At 40.0% G+C, this 17,215-nt stretch overlaps 1 protein-coding gene across 3 annotated transcripts in view; it reads left to right on the top strand.

Moving 5' to 3' along the window:
• Nucleotides 1-17,215, top strand: part of AUH (AU RNA binding methylglutaconyl-CoA hydratase) — a 195,622-nt gene that overhangs the window by 28,181 nt on the left and 150,226 nt on the right. The window lies entirely within an intron of this gene.

Raw genomic sequence — 17,215 nt, 5'->3', positions numbered from 1 at the left:
AGCCTCTGAGTAATGAATAATCTATTCCTTACTATTTCAAAATCTTAGGCTGTTATATTTATGTATTTGAATATTAGTCACTTAGAGAGTTTGATAAATGAAGGGATAGATAACAACAAATTTGTATTAATTAGCCCGGGTTTTTTTGTTGTTTTATTGTATAACATTTTTTGAAGTAAACTTTTTATTTACTTAATATAAAACTTACCAATTTTAAGGTTATATAATTGGTTAAGTTTCGACAGCTGTTTATTTCTTTATTTTTATATATTTTTTATTAAATCATAGCTGTGTACAGTAATGCGATCATAGGGCACCATACACTGGTTTTATAGACTGTTTGACACATTTTCATCACACTGGTTAACATAGCCTTCCTGGCATTTTCTTAGTTACTGTGTTAAGACATTTACATTCTACATTTACTAAGTTTCACATGTACCCTTGTAAGATGCACCGCAGGTGTAATCCCACCAATCACCCTCCACCCATCCTCCCCCCTCCCTCCCGTCCCTCTCCCCCTTCCCCCCCCCCCCCGTCCCTCTCCCCCTTCCCCCTATTCTTAGGCTATAACTGGGTTATAGCTTTCATGTGAAAGCCATAAATTAGTTTCATAGTAGGGCTGAGTACTTTGGATACTTTTTCTTCCATTCTTGAGATACTTTACTAAGAAGAATATGTTCTAGCTCCATCTATGTAAACATGAAAGAGGTAAAGTCTCCATCTTTCTTTAAGGCTGCATAATATTCCATGGTGTACATATACCACAATTTATTAATCCATTCATGGATCGATGGGCATTTGGGCTTTTTCCATGACTTAGCAATTATGAATTGGGCTGCAATAAACATTCTGGTATGAATATCTTTGTTATGATGTGATTTTTGGTCTTCTGGGTATATACCTAGTAGAGGAATTATAGGATTGAATGGCAGATCTATTTTTAGATCTCTAAGTGGTCTCCAAACATCTTTCCAAAAGGAACGTATTAATTTTCATTCCCACCAGCAGTGTAGAAGTGTTCCCCTTTCTCCACATCCACACCAACATCTCTGGTCTTGGGATTTTGTGATATGGGCTAATCTTACTGGTGTTAGATGATATCTCAAAGTAGTTTTGATTTGCATTTCTCTGATGATTAAGGATGATGAGCATTTTTTCATATGTCTGTAGGCCGTGCACCTGTCTTCTTCAGAGAAGTTTCTCTTCAAGTCTCTTGCCGAGCCTGTGATGGGATCACTTGTTCTTTTCTTGCTTATATGTTTGAGTTCTCTGTGGATTCTGGTTATTAAACCTTTGTCGAGAGAAAACCTTTGTCAGAGACATAACCTGCAAATATCTTCTCCCATTCTGAGGGCTGTTTGCTTGCTTTACTTACTGTGTTCTTGGCTGTGCAGAAGCTTTTTAGTTTGAGCAGGTCCCTGTAGTGTATTTTTGAAGCTGCTTGAATTGTCCAGGGGGTCCTCCTCATAAAATACTCGCCCAGACCGATTTCTTCAAGGGTTTTCCCTGCACTCTCTTCTAGTGTTTTTATAGTTTCATGTCTTAAGTTTAAATCTTTAATCCAGTGAGAGTCTATCTTAGTTAACGGTGAAAGGTGTGGGTCCAGTTTCAGTCTTTTACATATGGTCAGCCAGTTCACCCAGCACCATTTGTTAAATAGGGAATCTTTTCCCCACTGACTGTTTTTAATTGGCTTGTGAAAGATTAAATAATGGTAAGTAGCTGGGTTAATCTCTTGGTTCTCTATTCTGTTCCATACATCTACCTCTCTGTTTTTGTGCCAGTACCATGCTGTTTTGATCACTATCGATTTATGGTATAGTCTGAGGTCTGGTAGCATGATTCCTCCTGCTTTGTTTTTATTTCTGAGTAATGTCTTGTGGACAGTTTAAACCATGATTCCAGTCATGATGTAGAACATGTTTGCCACTTAAAAGCTTTCTTGTATCCATTTGTGGTCAATCTCTTTCTTTTGTCCTGACCCCTTAAAGTACTGATCTCCCTGCTGCTACCATAATTTTGCCTCTTCTAGAAGTTCCTATAAATGGACTAGTACTGTAGGTGCTCTTTTATATAAAGCCTCTTTTATTTAGCATAATACTTTGAAGTTTACCCATGCTGTACTTTTAGTAGTTTTTTTCTGTGTATAATTTTTATTGTATTTCTGAGTGTGATTTTCATTTTATGGCTGAGTATTCATTTTATATACTGAGTGGTCCATTGTCTGGATATACCACATTTTGTTTATTTACTAGTTGATAGTCATATGGATTTGTCCATTTTTTGGCTTTTGTACATACTGCTTTTGTGACCAGTCATGTCTAATTTTTTTTGTGAACATAATGATTTTATTTCTCTCAGGTAAATATTTAGGAGTGTAATTGTAACTGTATGTTCCTGTAATCTTGGTACTTTGGGTGGCTGAATGGGAGACTTGTCTTGAGGCCTGGAGTTCCAGACTGTAGTGAGTTATGATCATACTACTGCAGTCTAGCCTGGGTGACAAGAGTGGGACTGCATCTCTTATAAAAACCCAAAACCTGCCTACTGTTTTCTGTACCATTTTGAATTCATATCAGCAGTGTATGTTATGAGAGTTTTATACATTTTATATCTTTGCCAACACTTAATGTCAGTTTTAAAACATTTTAGGCATCCTAATGAATAGGTAGTCTTAAGTCATTGTGGTTTTATTTATTTATATTTTTTTTGAGACAGAGTCTCACTGTGTTGCCCTCGGTAGAGTGCTGTGGCGTCATAGCCTCACCGCAACCTTAAACTCTTGGGCTTAAGCGATTCTCTTTCCTCAGCCTCCCAAATAGCTGGGACTACAGGTGCCTGCCACAATGGCCGGCTATTTTTTTTGTTTGTTTGTTTTTTTGTTTGTAGTTGTCATTATTGTTTGGCAGGTCTGGGCTGGGTTCCAACCCACCATCTCCGGTCAATGTGGCTGGCACCCTGGCCGCTGAGCTATAGGCAGCAAGCCAGTCATTGTGGTTTTAGTTTGTATATCTCTAACAAATATGGTTTTGGGCATCTTTTTGTGTGCTTTTTTGCCACATGTATATCTTTTTTGACGAAGTGTTTACTGAGCTGTTAAAGAGTTCTTTCTGTATTTTTGATACAGTTCTTTTATCTGATATGTTTTGTTAGTTTTCTCCCACTCAATTCTTTGCCCTTTTTTTTCCTTTGTAATTTGTTTTATATTCTTTTTTTGTTTTTTTTAAGTTTTTGGCTGGGGCTGGGCTTCAACCCGCCACCTCCGGCATATGGGGCCAGCGCCCTACTCCTTTGAGCCATAGGCCCTGTCCTCTTTTGTAATTTGTTTTGAAGAATAAACTTTTCATTTGAAGACTGATAATGTACATTTTTTTTTTTTTTTTTTGTAGAGACAGAGTCTCACTTTATGGCCCTCGGTAGAGTGCCGTGGCATCACACGGCTCACAGCAACCTCCAACTCCTGGGCTTAAGCGATTCTCTTGCCTCAGCCTCCTGAGTAGCTGGGACTAGAGGCGCCCGCCACAACGCCCAGCTATTTTTTTGATTGCAGTTCAGCCGGGGCCGGGTTTGAACCCGCCACCCTCAGTATATGGGGCCTGCGCCTTACCGACTGAGCCACAGGCGCCGCCTGATAATGTACATTTTTTAATGATTTGTACTTTTTTGTGAATTATGAAATTTTATCCTACCTCCAAGTCACAAAGATTTTTTCTTATGTTTTCTTCTAGTATTTTTGTAGTTTTTATGTCTAACATTTATTCCTAGTATGCGTTCTGTACATACTGTGAGATAGGGATTGAGGTATTGTAGTATAATAAAGAATTTATTTGAGTCTTTGCTCTGGTTTTTGGCATATTTCCTGAGTGAGAAGAGTGCCTTTTGTTTGGTAAAGAAATGACCCAAGGCAGAGGCCCCCTAGATAGCTTTACGTTTGTCCGAAAAACCAACTGTATGTTAACCAGTTTGATGTAAGCCTTCCAATTGTATGTTAACAGCACGTTGTACCCCATAAATGCAGTACTGTACAGTTATGATTTAATAAAAAAATTGTTAAGAGGAAAAAAATAAATTATTTAAAACAAAATAAAACAGCTATGAGATTAGAGGGTTAGAATGTTTAAAACTACCCCCACAACCAATCTCTGGAGAAGGGAGAGGGGCCTGATATTGAGCTCAATCACCAGTAGTCCATGATTTTTTTTCTGACAGTTCTGCCAGTGTAGTGAAACCCCCATAACGATCCCTAACAGGGAGACGGATAGCTTCTGGGTTGATTAACACATTGATTTTTCTGGGAGGCTAGTGAGCCCACAGGGTACATGGAAGCCCTGCACCTCCTCTTCTCATGCCTTGTCCTGTATATCACTTCCACTTGTCTATTCCTGAGTTATATACTTTATAGTAGAATAGTAACTGTAAATAAAGTTTTCCTGAGTCTTAGGTATTTTTGTGTGTTTCTTTTAGAGATGGGGCCTTGCTCTGTCGCACAGGCTGTAGTGTGGTGGTTTGATCATAGTTAATTGTAACCTTGAATTTCTGTGCTCAAGTGATCCTCCTGTCTCAGCCTCCAGAGTAGCTGGGACTGCAGGTGCATGACTTTTTATTTTTAATTTTTTGTAGAGATGGAGTCTCACTATGTAGTCCAGGCTGGTGTCCAACTCTTGGTCACGATCCTCCTGTCTTGGCTTCCTAGAGTGCTCTGCTTATCAGCATGAGCCCCTGGACCTGGTCCCAATCTTGTGAATTAACATTCTAGTGAGTTAACTTTAGGACGAGTATGGGTTCCTAAGTGCTCTGGGACTTGTGAGTGTCATCTGAAGTGAGGCTAGTCTCGCTTAACCTATGGGGTCCTACTAATTTTGGGTTTTAGTGTCGCAATTAAATTGAATTACTGGACTTGGTACAGACACCTCCCACACATTTGTTGTCAGTAGTGGTGTTAGAGAAAAGGCATCACAATTGGTGTCAGGAATAGGATTTGCTGGACTGACTCACGAACTCAGGAAAGTGCTTTCCTTTTACTAGTTTATTATAAAGAATAAAACCAAGGAAGAGCCATATGGAAGAGATGCAAAGTTAGGGTAGAAGGTTGCAGAGCTTCCACATGCTCCCCAGATGTGCCAACCTCACAGCATATTGATGTATTCTCCAACTGGGATGCTCCCTAAACTTAGTGGTTTAGGGTTTTTCCTTATGTAAGCTTCATTCCATGGGTATGATTGACTAAATCATTGGCCATTGGTGATCGAGCTCAACTCTGGGCTCCTCTCCCCTCCTCAGAGGTTAGGTGCAGGGGAGAGGCTGAAAGCTCTACCTCAGTAATCATGGGTTGATTTTCTGATAATCAGCTGATATTATAAGCTATCTAGGGGCCCTCCCAGGGACCCCATTGGTATAAATTCAGGTATGGTTGAGAGGGGCTTGTTACGAATACAAAAGACCCTTTGCCACTCAAGGAATTTGAAGAGTTTTAGCTTTGTGCCAGGAACCTGGGACAAAGACCATATTTCTAATATATATTTTTTAAATTTATTTTTGAGACAGAGTGAGACAGACTTTCCTACTCAGAGTGCTGTGGTTTCATAGCTCACAGCAACGTCAGACTCTTGGACTAAAGCAAGTCCTCTTGCCTCAGTTTTTCATTTTTAGTAGAGATGGGCTCTCATTCTTGCTCAGGCTGATCTTGAACTCCTGAACGTAAGCAGTCCAAAGTCTCACTCTCTTTTCCTTGCTAGAGTGCAGTGGCCTTGTTATAGCTCACTTCAACCTTAATCTCCTGGGCTCAAGTGATCCTCCCACCTTGGCCTCCCATAATGTTGGGATTACAGGTATGAGCTACCAATGTTTGCCCCAATTTTTTTTTATTATATATAGGGATATTTTATTTTTGTTTTTTGTATATTCATATGTAAAATTTTTTCAGTATTGTTTGTTGAAAAGACTTAACTTTTCCTTCATTGAATTATCTTGGGACCTTTCTAAAGTATTGGTTGATAATTCAGGGTGTCTATTTAAAGTTGTCATATGTAGGGAAAATGGTAATTTGTAATTAAATGTACCTTTATTTACAAAATATAGTAGAATCTAAGTTGACCACCCAAGGGGCTGTAGCGAACTGTTCAACATATGGAGGTGGTCAACATAAGGAACTAGGCCTCAGCCTGTACTGATACGTTCATGCGGTCTATGGTCAACTTGAGTGGTAGGGAGGTGGTCAGCTGCAGGTTCTACTGTATCATTATGAAATTTTATAAAATAAAAGATGGCCAACATGTAGAAAGTATTTTGTAAATATTTTGTAAAATGTTGTAATGAATATTTTGTAAATTTAGATACATTTAACTGTGTATTTTCCCTATGTATGGTGATCTTAGAGGTGACTTTTGGGAAACTTTTGCTTTTGCTTTTCCATTTTCTATTGCACCGATTTTTGTTTATTGTTTTCTTTTCTCTGTTTGCTTTGGGTTTGATTTACTTTTTTTCCCCTGTCATCTTAAGGTAGAAGTTCGGATCTTTGATTTGAGGCCTTTTTTCTTTTCTTATATAACCTTTCACTATTATTTAGTAGTTACAGCTTGACTCTTGAACTAGCATGAGGATTGAGGGTTCTAACTGCTGACACTGTGGAAAATTTATGTATAAATTTTGATACTCTTAGAAAAGTTAAGTACTAATAGTCTGTTGTTGACTGGGAGCCTTACCAATGACAGATACCACTTAACTCATTTTGTATGTTGTATGTATTATGTACTGTGTTTTAATAAAGTAAGCTAAGAAAATGTTATTAAGAAAACATAAGGAAGAGAAAACATATTTACTGTTCATTAACTGGAAGTGGCACATCATAAAGGCTCTTCATCTTCATTCTCTTCATGGGGAGGAGGCTGAGGAATCGTCAGTGGAGGGGTTGGTCTTCTTCATGGGTGGCAGAGACAGAAGCAGATCTGCAGGTAAATGGACCTGTGCGGTTCAAACCCATTTTGTTCAAGGGTCAGCTGTACTTTAATTTCTTGATTTGAACATGTCTGAGATACCATTAAAAGAAGTAAGCTAAGAAAATATTGTTAAGAAAATCATGGATTTTGTCTCAAGAGTACTCACGTGAAGTCGTGATTGATTGGCTGTTGGCTGATACATTTCTGACTTTGTTTCATTAAAAAAAATATATCCGAGGGACTTTGCCTAACAAATGCAATCAGTGTAATCTGGTTTTTTTGTACCCTCATTGAATCCCCAACAATAAAACACAAAACAAAACTGCAAAAATAAATAAATAAATAATAAAAAAATATATATCCATATGTAATGTAGGGACTGTAGACATTATTTTCTTTTGAAGAATTAGGAAATATTTATTAGTAATCCCTGCTTCCACTTTTTACCCCTTTGCATTGCTTTCTCTTTACAACAGCTTGAGTGATCTTAAAAAAATACATGGATCACTTCACTCCCCTATTTCAGGTAGTCCTCAGAAATAAAATGTGTAAGAGGGCCAGTCCCGGCCCCCAAAGCTATCCACGTGTTAATTCTGGTGCAACAGGAACTTGGTAGAGATAAGTTACAAATATTCAGCTGAGGAGATTTTTCTAATATATCTGGTGGACCCAGTGTAAAGACAAGGGTCCGTACAAGAGGGAGGCAGGAGGAATCCAAGAAGGGGAAATGGTGATGGGAAGCAGAAGTTGGGGTGACACAGGGAGGGAGGCCATGAGCTGAGGAATGAGGGTAGCCTCTAAAGCTGGGAAAGGCAAGGAGCTCATTCTTCTCTAACGTCTTCAGAAGGAATGCAACTCTACCATCCCAGGATAGACTTCTGACCTTGACCTGTCAGGGTGTATTAGTTATTTGTCCAGCAGCAGTAGGAAGCTGAAACCAAGTGTGTCAGGGCTTGCATGCTCTGGCCATGGGGGGCTTCTTCTGTCCTGCCTGCTGCTGGTCTCCATGAGTTCACACTGATACCTCCATCTCTAGTTCATCGCCACCTGGTTAATTCTCATCTTTTCTTTTCCCGTATTTGTAGTATATTGTCCACTCCATGTGGTCCTGTGGCCCTTCTTGCCCTCTGCTAGACAAAGCTCCTCCCTTAGACTCACTGTACTCTGTGTTCCCTTTGTACCGAGAAAGGCTTCTGCTCAAATGTCATCTCCTTAGAGAGTTGTTCTTTCCTCACGTAAGTCATAGCAGGCCTCTCTACTTTCCCAGCCCCATCACATTTTCCTATTTTAGCTTCATCTTTGAACTTTTCAGTTCCTGAATTTATTTTTTACTTATTTGTTATCAGTCTACCTCCCTCACAGATAAGCTCCTGCACTGGAATTAGGGCAGAGGCCTGTTGCCAGAACAGTGCTGGCTTCATGGAAGGTGCACATAGTCAGGGGATGACTGTAAACCATTTTGGTTGCTGAGGAAGTAACACCAGCCAAGTGTCATGGTTAAATAAAACAGACTTCAATACAGAGGGCATGTAGGTGGCTTGTGTGGTTAAGAAGAGTGATTTATTCTTAAGATACTGTCAGGGTCTTATAGATAGAAGGTTGTACCTAGGGTATCAGGAAATCCAACCACTTTTGCAGTGGACCAGTGAAGATTACACCATCAGCTTTATTACTTACTGTTAAAACTATTTGAAGAATGTGGCTCAGATATGCCCAAGTGGACTTCTGTGTCCCTCCATCCGCCACAAGGGCTATCTCGGAGGAGCAGAGTTATCTCTGTGAGGGTGAGGAGAGAGTGGGCTCCCCTGTGAGAGTGAGCCTGGGCTGTTCTTCCTCAGTCCCTTTCTTCCAGGCTGCCCTGGTGGTTGGGGAGGAGGCAGTGAGAGGCTGGAGGGTCCTCCATGTAGGCGGCCAGTGGAATGTGATTCAACTTTGGAGCCTGGGTTAGATTTGGTAGAACTCCAGCAGCTGGAAAGGCAGAATCGAAAAAATTAGAAAAAGGTTAGGTTTTTGTCATTCTCTTTCTGGAGATTGACATTTAGCAGCACAGTTTGTTTTCTTAGGGCTTTCTCTGGGAATTGTGGGCAAGGGTGTTCAAACATTGCCAAATCTTTTTTTTTTTCCTCTGCTGCACATCGGAAAGAATTGCTTTTCGCCACACTTTAGAGGCAAAGAAAAAGTCTGTGCCTAATTTTGGTGGTATCTGATACCACAGATAAGCAAAAATAGTCCTCACAGAATTAGCCTGCAGGCATGGGCTGCAGGTTGTACACTCCTGATACTGAGGGCAGCAAACTTTTTCTGTAAAGGACCAGATATTTTAGACATGTGTGCCCTCTTATAAATTTATCACACATTCATTTTATTTTCATAATTCTTTTTTTATTTTTTATTTTTAATTGTTTTTATTTATTTATTTATTTTTAATTGTTTTTTATTAAATTATAACTTTGTACATTGATGCATTTATGGTGTTCAGGGTATTTTTTTTTATTAAATCATAACTGTATACATTGATATGATCATGGGGCATCATACACTCGCTTCATAGACCATTTGACACATTTTTATCACAATGGTTAACATAGCCTTTCCGGCGTTATCTCAGTTACTGTGCCAAAACATTTACATTCTACATTTACCAAGTTTTGCAAATACCCCTGTAAGATGCACCACAGGTGTGATCCCACCGATCCCCCTCCCTCTACCCATCCCCCCCACCCCCCCTTTTCCCACTTCCCCCTATTGTTAGGTTGATTTTCATAATTCTTCATAGAAGATTTAAAGAACAGGGTGCAGACTGGACTGCAGGCCATGATTTGCTGACTCTTGTTTCTCTTCATTGTTGTTCCCTTCCATTTCGTGGAGCCTGGTTCTTGCCCTGGAGTGGGTGGTGGGAGTTGGACTGAGGTTCAGTAGGCTGTGCAGGATGAAGCCAGGGAGGCCTGGCCACGGAGGCCAGGTCTCTTGACATAGAGTCAGAGTGTTCATTTTTCTTGTGTGCTTGGTGAGTGATCTGCACACAGCTGTGTAACTCATAATTTGTGAAGTATTTTGTTTGGTGATAATGTCATTTGAGTGAATGACAGATTTGAAAGGCCAAAACCAATTAGGATGATCTTGAGGTTTTTGGTTCTTAAAATCCCCCTGATTAGAATTTTCATTTGAGTAACTTAGGACTTTTTGTAGCCAAATAAAGTTGAGAGAGATGGAGATAGTATTTTTACATTTTCTAAAATATAAGTAAAGCCAACATGATTAATAAATACCAATATTATTTACTCATTAAAAGCTGGTAATAATGAATACGTGTATTGCATGTTCCTTCCTAACTATGCATATTTGATGATTTTTCATTGTTAAATTATAAGAAATATCTGTAAATTGGTTCATTTTGTGACTAAGATAGACACCTACTGTGTGTCTTTCTTACAGTGTTGATTTGCTCCAGCGGTCAGTTCCTGTGCTGGAGGAGCTGCTGGACCTGCTTGTCACAGTTCTCTCTCTTCCTGCTGCTGAGCTCAGTATGGTCTCCAGGATTTGTTTAGCCCACAGCTTTCTGTTTTGTTTTATAGTTTTTTCTTTCTCTGATAATTGCCCATGAATGGACAATTTAGTATTTAGCCTAAAGCATAAGGGAATTCCAATGGAAATTATTTGAGCTCTTTCTCTGACAGACTCTTTTCCTTTATGTTTCCCTGCCTGGCAAGTTCCAGCTGCCTCAGACTCCCTGAACTCTGATCTTCTCAGATCAGCAAGGCCACTGTGCCCTGAGTCCCTGTGCCTCACATCAGTCTACAAAGTGCCTTCAGGAAGAAAGCTGGGACAGCTATAGGTTCATGGAGTCTGTCACAACCTGTCAGTTACTCGGTCCAAATCAGAGGTGTAAGTGCCCAGTTCCCTTTAATGGGGAATGGTGTTGAAGAACCAAGGCTGGCTTCTGCATGTGCTCGTTGTTAATTGTGTGTGTACTTCTGGGCTCTGTCCTGAGACAGATGTAAGAAATTAGTAGATAAATCAATAAATTATTTTACATATTCACACTCACATGTTTACATAAATTTCTGTATTTCTATATTAAAAACCATGAGTTCACACTGATAGTTCCATTTCCAGTTCATCACCACAGGGTTCTTTCTCATCTTTTTCCTTTCCCTATTTTTATTATTTACAATATAGTTATTCATTTGCTCATTCCTACAATAGCTACAGAGTAGTTTCAGAATTTCTGATTCATGCCACTATGATAAACTCATCTTTTAAATAGCGCTTACTATTTAATGTTCCCTGGCTCATGCTGGTTCAGCCTAACAAACCATTTAAACCTTTACAGTGGTTTACAGTGGTGGAGAAACTATGAATTCAGTGGAAACTGTAACCATATCCTAATCTGAGGAGTATCTATTACATACATGTTTAAATTATGATAATTTTACTTTCTGAGTTAATGAGGATGTAACCCCATTCCAAGTTACGGAGCATCTGTATTCTGTGTCCTTTGACTTAGGGTATGCAATACTGTAATGACCACAATACTTATTAAACTATGTGTTAAAAAGTTACTGGAGTTATTTCTTCTGCAGTTGGTTATGTTTTTAAAATTTGAAATAAAGTTAGGTTTCTTCCTGTTTTCAATATGTGAAATATTAAATGATTTCAAAAGTCAAAACTATATAAAGAGGTATGGTTGTGGAAGTGTCAGCATCCATTTCCTCCCTCTAATCCCTTACCTCTGATTCCTAGGGGCCCTCATTCATTCATAGAATAACTCATAACAATCCTTGAGGGTGTTAATGAAGTCTCATTGGTTTTTAGGTTATCCTTCGTATGTTTCTTTGCAAAATTAAGGATATGCCCATTTCCCTGTTTCCATTCTTTCTTATACGAGTAGGATTCCATAATACTCTTTTACACTTTATTTCTTGCAGTGAACAGTACCTCCTAGAGATCATGCCACATTTGTTCACAGGAATGTGGTGAGGGCTGGAAGTGTATGAGGGATTAATAAGACTTTTTAAGATAGAGATGTCACCACAGCTTGCATGCTGATGGGGCTAATCTGATCCTTCTGGAGAGGGAGACATGACATCATCTTTAGGAAGGAAGCCTCGAAGTAGACCAGAGAGGCTGGGATGCTGGTTAGAAATGGAGGGTTTGGGTTTTGGTGAAAAGACATTTTAATTTGAGGAAAAATGAAACACTGTACATTATAGCCTTGAAATTTGATAGAGTTCAGTAAGGCTTCCCATTAGGAGATGGGAGGAGGAGATGCTAAGTAGATGGGCTTTTTCATCAAGTGGGTAGTTATAAAATATATTAGTAATTTTTTAAAGATAGAAATTTCATGTTTAATTGGAGTAAAAGGTGGCTTCAGATACTGAATGAGAAGATACAAGTAAAAGTATTTAAGAATTGGTATTGTGGCCGGGCGCAGTGGCTCACGCCTGTAATCCCAGCACTGTGGGAGGCTGAGGAGGGAGAATTGCTTGAGCTCAGGAGTTCGTGACTCGCCTGAGCGACAGTGAGACCCCGACTCGTGAAAAAAATGGAAAAACCCAGCCGGGCGCCACGGCGAGCGCCTGTAATCCCAGCAGCTTCCGGAGGCTGAGGCAGCGGGGTGCCCGCAGCCCGAGTCTGAGGTTGTGGTGAGCTACCACGCCCACTGCACTCTGCTCAGGGGCATAGGGTGGGACCCTGTCTCAACAGAAAAAAAAAAAAAAAAGAATTGGTATTGTGGCTTGGCGTGGTAACTTACACCTGTAATCCTAGCACTCTGGGAAGCCCAGCCAGGCAGATTGCTATTGCTTCAGCTCAGGAGTTTGAGACCAGCCTGAGCAAGAGGGAGAACCCATCTCTAAAAACTAGCCAGGGGTTGTGGCGGGTGCCCGTAGTCCCAGTTGCTTGGGAGGCTGAGGCAAGAGGATCCCTTGAGCCCAAGAATTTGAGGTTGCTGTGAGTTATGATGGCGTGGCACTTTGCCAAAAGGTGACAAAGTGAGATGCTGTCTCAAAAAACAAAAAAGAATTTGTCTTGTTATTGAATATCTGGTGCTTCAGAAGCTGTGAGGATAGTCTAGTCTTACCAAGAAGGTAAATACTCCTTAACTTCTGATCATCTCCCATTCCTAACCTTATCTGGAAATTTCCTATACTAAAAGCTACCCATCTCCCATTCCTAACCTTATCTGGAAATTTCCTATACTAAAAGCTACCCCTATGCTCCCACCAGTCAGGAGATTCCATCCCTTGAGAACTGATGTGGCTTGAAGCAGGACCAGTTTGTTATAATTGGTAACATATCGTCTAGTGCAGGGGTATCCAACCCTTTTTTCCCTCTGTTGTACATTTGAAGAATAAGAATTGTTTTGGGCCACACAATAAATACACAGACACTAAGAAAGCTGATGAACATAGAAAAAAGGTCTGCACATACTTTTTGTGATACCTGACACTACAGTTAAGCAAAAATGTTCTTGCAAAATCAACATGGAGCCTGCAGCCCGCAGGTTGGACACCCTTCATCTAGTAGATGATAAAACTCTCAACTTCATGTAATAAAAAATTATCATAAATTGACGTGGCTCTTAGGATTGCCTGGTTTCCAGTGATTATGGATTTTTCTAAAATTCCTTTGGCTTTACTCTTCTTTGTATGCCAGCTTTATCCTCAGCTTGGCAGCTAAAGCTTTAGTAGTTCTGAGTCCCATCTCCATACATGACCCTGTTGAAAGGAAGAGAATTCTTCTGCTCCTGTCTAAGCCGGAGCCTTTAGATTAACCTTGATTTGATTAATTAGGGGAATGGAGCATGTGGATTAGCTCAAGCTAACCAGGGCCCACCCCGAGGTGTGAAGTTGGATTTATCTTCTTACGAAGTACAAGCCCTGTGGAGAGTGGGAAAGGCAGATGCCAGAACAAAAATAAGGCTGCCATTAGGAAATAGGAGGAGGGGAAGTCGAAGCTAAGTAGATGGTCAATATTCATGGATTTTAAGAACTCCTATTGTAAACTGTCTTTGTTAGGGTTCACCTGTAGAGAAAACACATGAATTTCACTCACTCGTTCAGTATTTTTCTTGCCATGTGTCAGGTACTGTTCTAGGATCTAGAAGTAGAAATTAGAAAATACTTAAAACTAATAGCTAACAAAAATACTTAGTTCTAGGGATAATAGCAGCAAAGAAGACAGAAATAACCTCTGCTCTGTGCAGCCTCCATAGGCAGTGGGGAGGGGGCATCCTATTTTGCCAAAAGGATGTGTGACAATATTGTTTGAATCTCGTGTGATGTTTGTATGTGACAGTTTAGTTGGTAGAGCTTGTAACTGAAGTGAAGGAGGTAACAAAAGTGATAGGTAGAAAATAGGAACAAAAACAAATCATTGGCTTGCTCTTTCTTACTGATGTTTGTAAATCTAAAAATCAAAATATTTGCAGTTAGGGAGTAAAGAATATGGCTGTCACCTCAGTAAAATTATGAACCATCAGCATTTTCAAAAACATTGCATTTCTATAATGCAAGAATAAGAAGAACCAGAAGTAATAATAATCTATTAAAGATGCACCTGAATTCTGGAATCAGTTTTTTTTTTTTTTTTTGTAGAGACAGAGTCTCACTTTATGGCCCTCGGTAGAGTGCCGTGGCCTCACACAGCTCACAGTAACCTCCAACTCATGGGCTTAAGCGATTCTCTTGCCTCAGCCTCCCAAGTAGCTGGGACTACAGGCGCCCACCACAACGCCCGGCTATTTTCTGGTTGTTTTGCATTTTGGCCGGGGCCGGGTTTGAACCCGCCACCCTCGGTATATGGGGCCGGCGCCCTACCGACTGAGCCACAGGCGCCGCCCTGGAATCAGTTCTTTAAAAACTATGTTTTAGGTTCATGCATGTCAATTGGTTAATAATTTCATTCAAATAATACAGCTTGTTTTGTGTGTGTTTACGGGTATGTATGTGTATAGGTATACTTATATAAGCATTTGTAGGTGTGTTTATATATACATATCTACACATACCAGGAAAATATAAGATAAAAATAGGGGTTTGCTATGTTTAAATTTTTATTAAAATTTCTACTGAAGTTGGGATTTTATGTTATCCTTTTCTTTTGCCTCAAATTATTAGTAAAACGAGCTACGTATGAAATAAAATCTGAAGAGTGCATTGGCCCCAACAGAGAGTGTGGGTTGTTTTTTTGGTTTTTTGGGCTGCTGAGGGTTACTGTAATATACCTGTGTGATCATCATCTACTGTGGTTGGTGACTGGGCATTCAAGCACTCATGGAATCTTTATGAAAATTAATCATCTGCTGGGCCATAAAACCTCCGCAGATTTCAAAGGACTGCTGTTAACAGAGCATATCTGTCACCACAGGCAGTTAATTTAGAAGTCATTTACAAAACGGTAAAAGAAAAAGTCCCTTACTTTGGGAAATTTAAGGTAATTTCTGTGTAACTCAACAAAGGAATCTTAGTAGAAATTAGAAAATACTTAAAACTAATTGCTGACAAAAATATTTTGAAAATTGTATAATACAGTTAAAGTTCTTTAGGAAAGAAGAAAGGCTCAGAATGAATAAACTAGGTATCCAACTTCAGTGACAGAAATAACTACAGAATAAATTGAAATAGGGGAGAAGACAGGAAGTGAGCATGAACTAGTGATACGGAAAACACACAGTAAGTAATAAAGATAATAAATCCCAGAGCTGGTTCTCTGAAAAGTCAAATAGTCAAACTTTTGGCAAGATTAATCAAGGAGGGAAGAAATAAATACCTGTAATCTTCAGATTGAAAAGGGAGCCTGGGGTGTAATTTCCACAGGGATTAAACTGGTAAAATAATATGAAGAACAAATTTATGTCCGTAAAGTCAGGGTTTTATGTGAAATGAACAAATTAATGGAAAATAAAACTTAACCACAAAACTGACTTAAGAAATAGAAAATTTTAATAATCTCAGAGCCATATGGAGCTTGAAGCAGTAGTTACAGCTCTTTCTACTGAGAAAGCACGTGGCCATAATGACTTTGGAAACGTTATATCCAGACATAAATGAAACAGATAATTCTAATTTTATATACATTCTTTGAGGAAAAAAAAAGACCCTTCCCCAGCTTATTTAACAAGGCTGGAGTAACCTTAATATAACTACCACTCGAGCAGCACAGGAAAGGAAAACAGCAGACCAGTTTCCTGACCTATGGAGACATCACAGGTACAGAGAGAACCCACTCCGGCCAGGGCTACTTGTAGTTAGGGTGCACATGTAGCTATATGGAAATCATTGATTATCTTGACGCAATACTTATCTTTAATGTGAGGAATAAAAGCCTGTTTAGGGTGGGATCAGGATAGGCCAGGGTACTGGAATCGGTAGGACATATTCAAAAACTGGATGATTCAGAAATGATGACTTTGGTCATTGCACAGTAGTTGCTACAGATTTGTGGAGTATTTCATCTTTTACTACTGAGGAAAATGCAAGGTAAAATGACCATTTCTCATCCACAAGATTGGCACAGTCTAGTAAATATTTGAGGATTCTGCAGAGAAACAGAACCAATAAGACGTAAGAAGTTTACTATTAGGAATTGTCTCACACAATTATGGAGATGGAGAAGCTCCACAGTCTATCTGCAAACTCAAGACCCAGGAAAACCAATGGCATAGTTTAATCTGTGTCCAAAGGCTTGAGAACCAGGGAGCTAATGATGTGAATCCCAGTCCAAGGAGAAGATGAGGTGAGATGTCCCAGCTCATACAATGAGAAAGGAAAAAGGGGGCAAATTCCTCCTCTTCCTGCCTTTTGTTCTCTTTGGGCCCTATTTTGGCTGTCTACATTAGGAAGATCCCTTCTAATCTCAGCCAGAAGTATCCTCCCAGATACACCCAGAACCAATATCTGATCTGGGCACCCCATGGCCCAGGCCAGTTGACATGTAAAGTGAACCATCACAGTCAGCCTGCCGGTCCCAGTGCTGCAGGTACAGTGGAGCAGGGCGCTTGCTGTTGGCGGCAATGCATGCAGGCGGAGCCACTGCATTCCATGTGACCTGGCAGCTAAACTCAGAGGGACGTGGTTAAAAGTGATGATCTCTAGCCGGGCGTTGTGGCGGGCGCCTGTAGTCCCAGCTGCTCGGGAGGCTGAGGCAAGAGAATCGCGTAAGCCCAGGAGTTGGAGGTTGCTGTGAGCTGTGTGAGGCCACGGCACTCTACCCAGGGCCATAAAGTGAGACTCTGTCTCCACAAAAAAAAAAAAAAAAAAAAGTGATGATCTCCC

This window comes from Nycticebus coucang, chromosome 2 (genome assembly GCF_027406575.1).
Source record: "Nycticebus coucang isolate mNycCou1 chromosome 2, mNycCou1.pri, whole genome shotgun sequence".
Classification (NCBI taxonomy): Eukaryota; Metazoa; Chordata; class Mammalia; order Primates; family Lorisidae; genus Nycticebus; species Nycticebus coucang.
The sequence above is the reverse complement of the archived record's forward strand: the minus strand, read 5'-3'. Positions and strand labels throughout refer to the sequence as shown.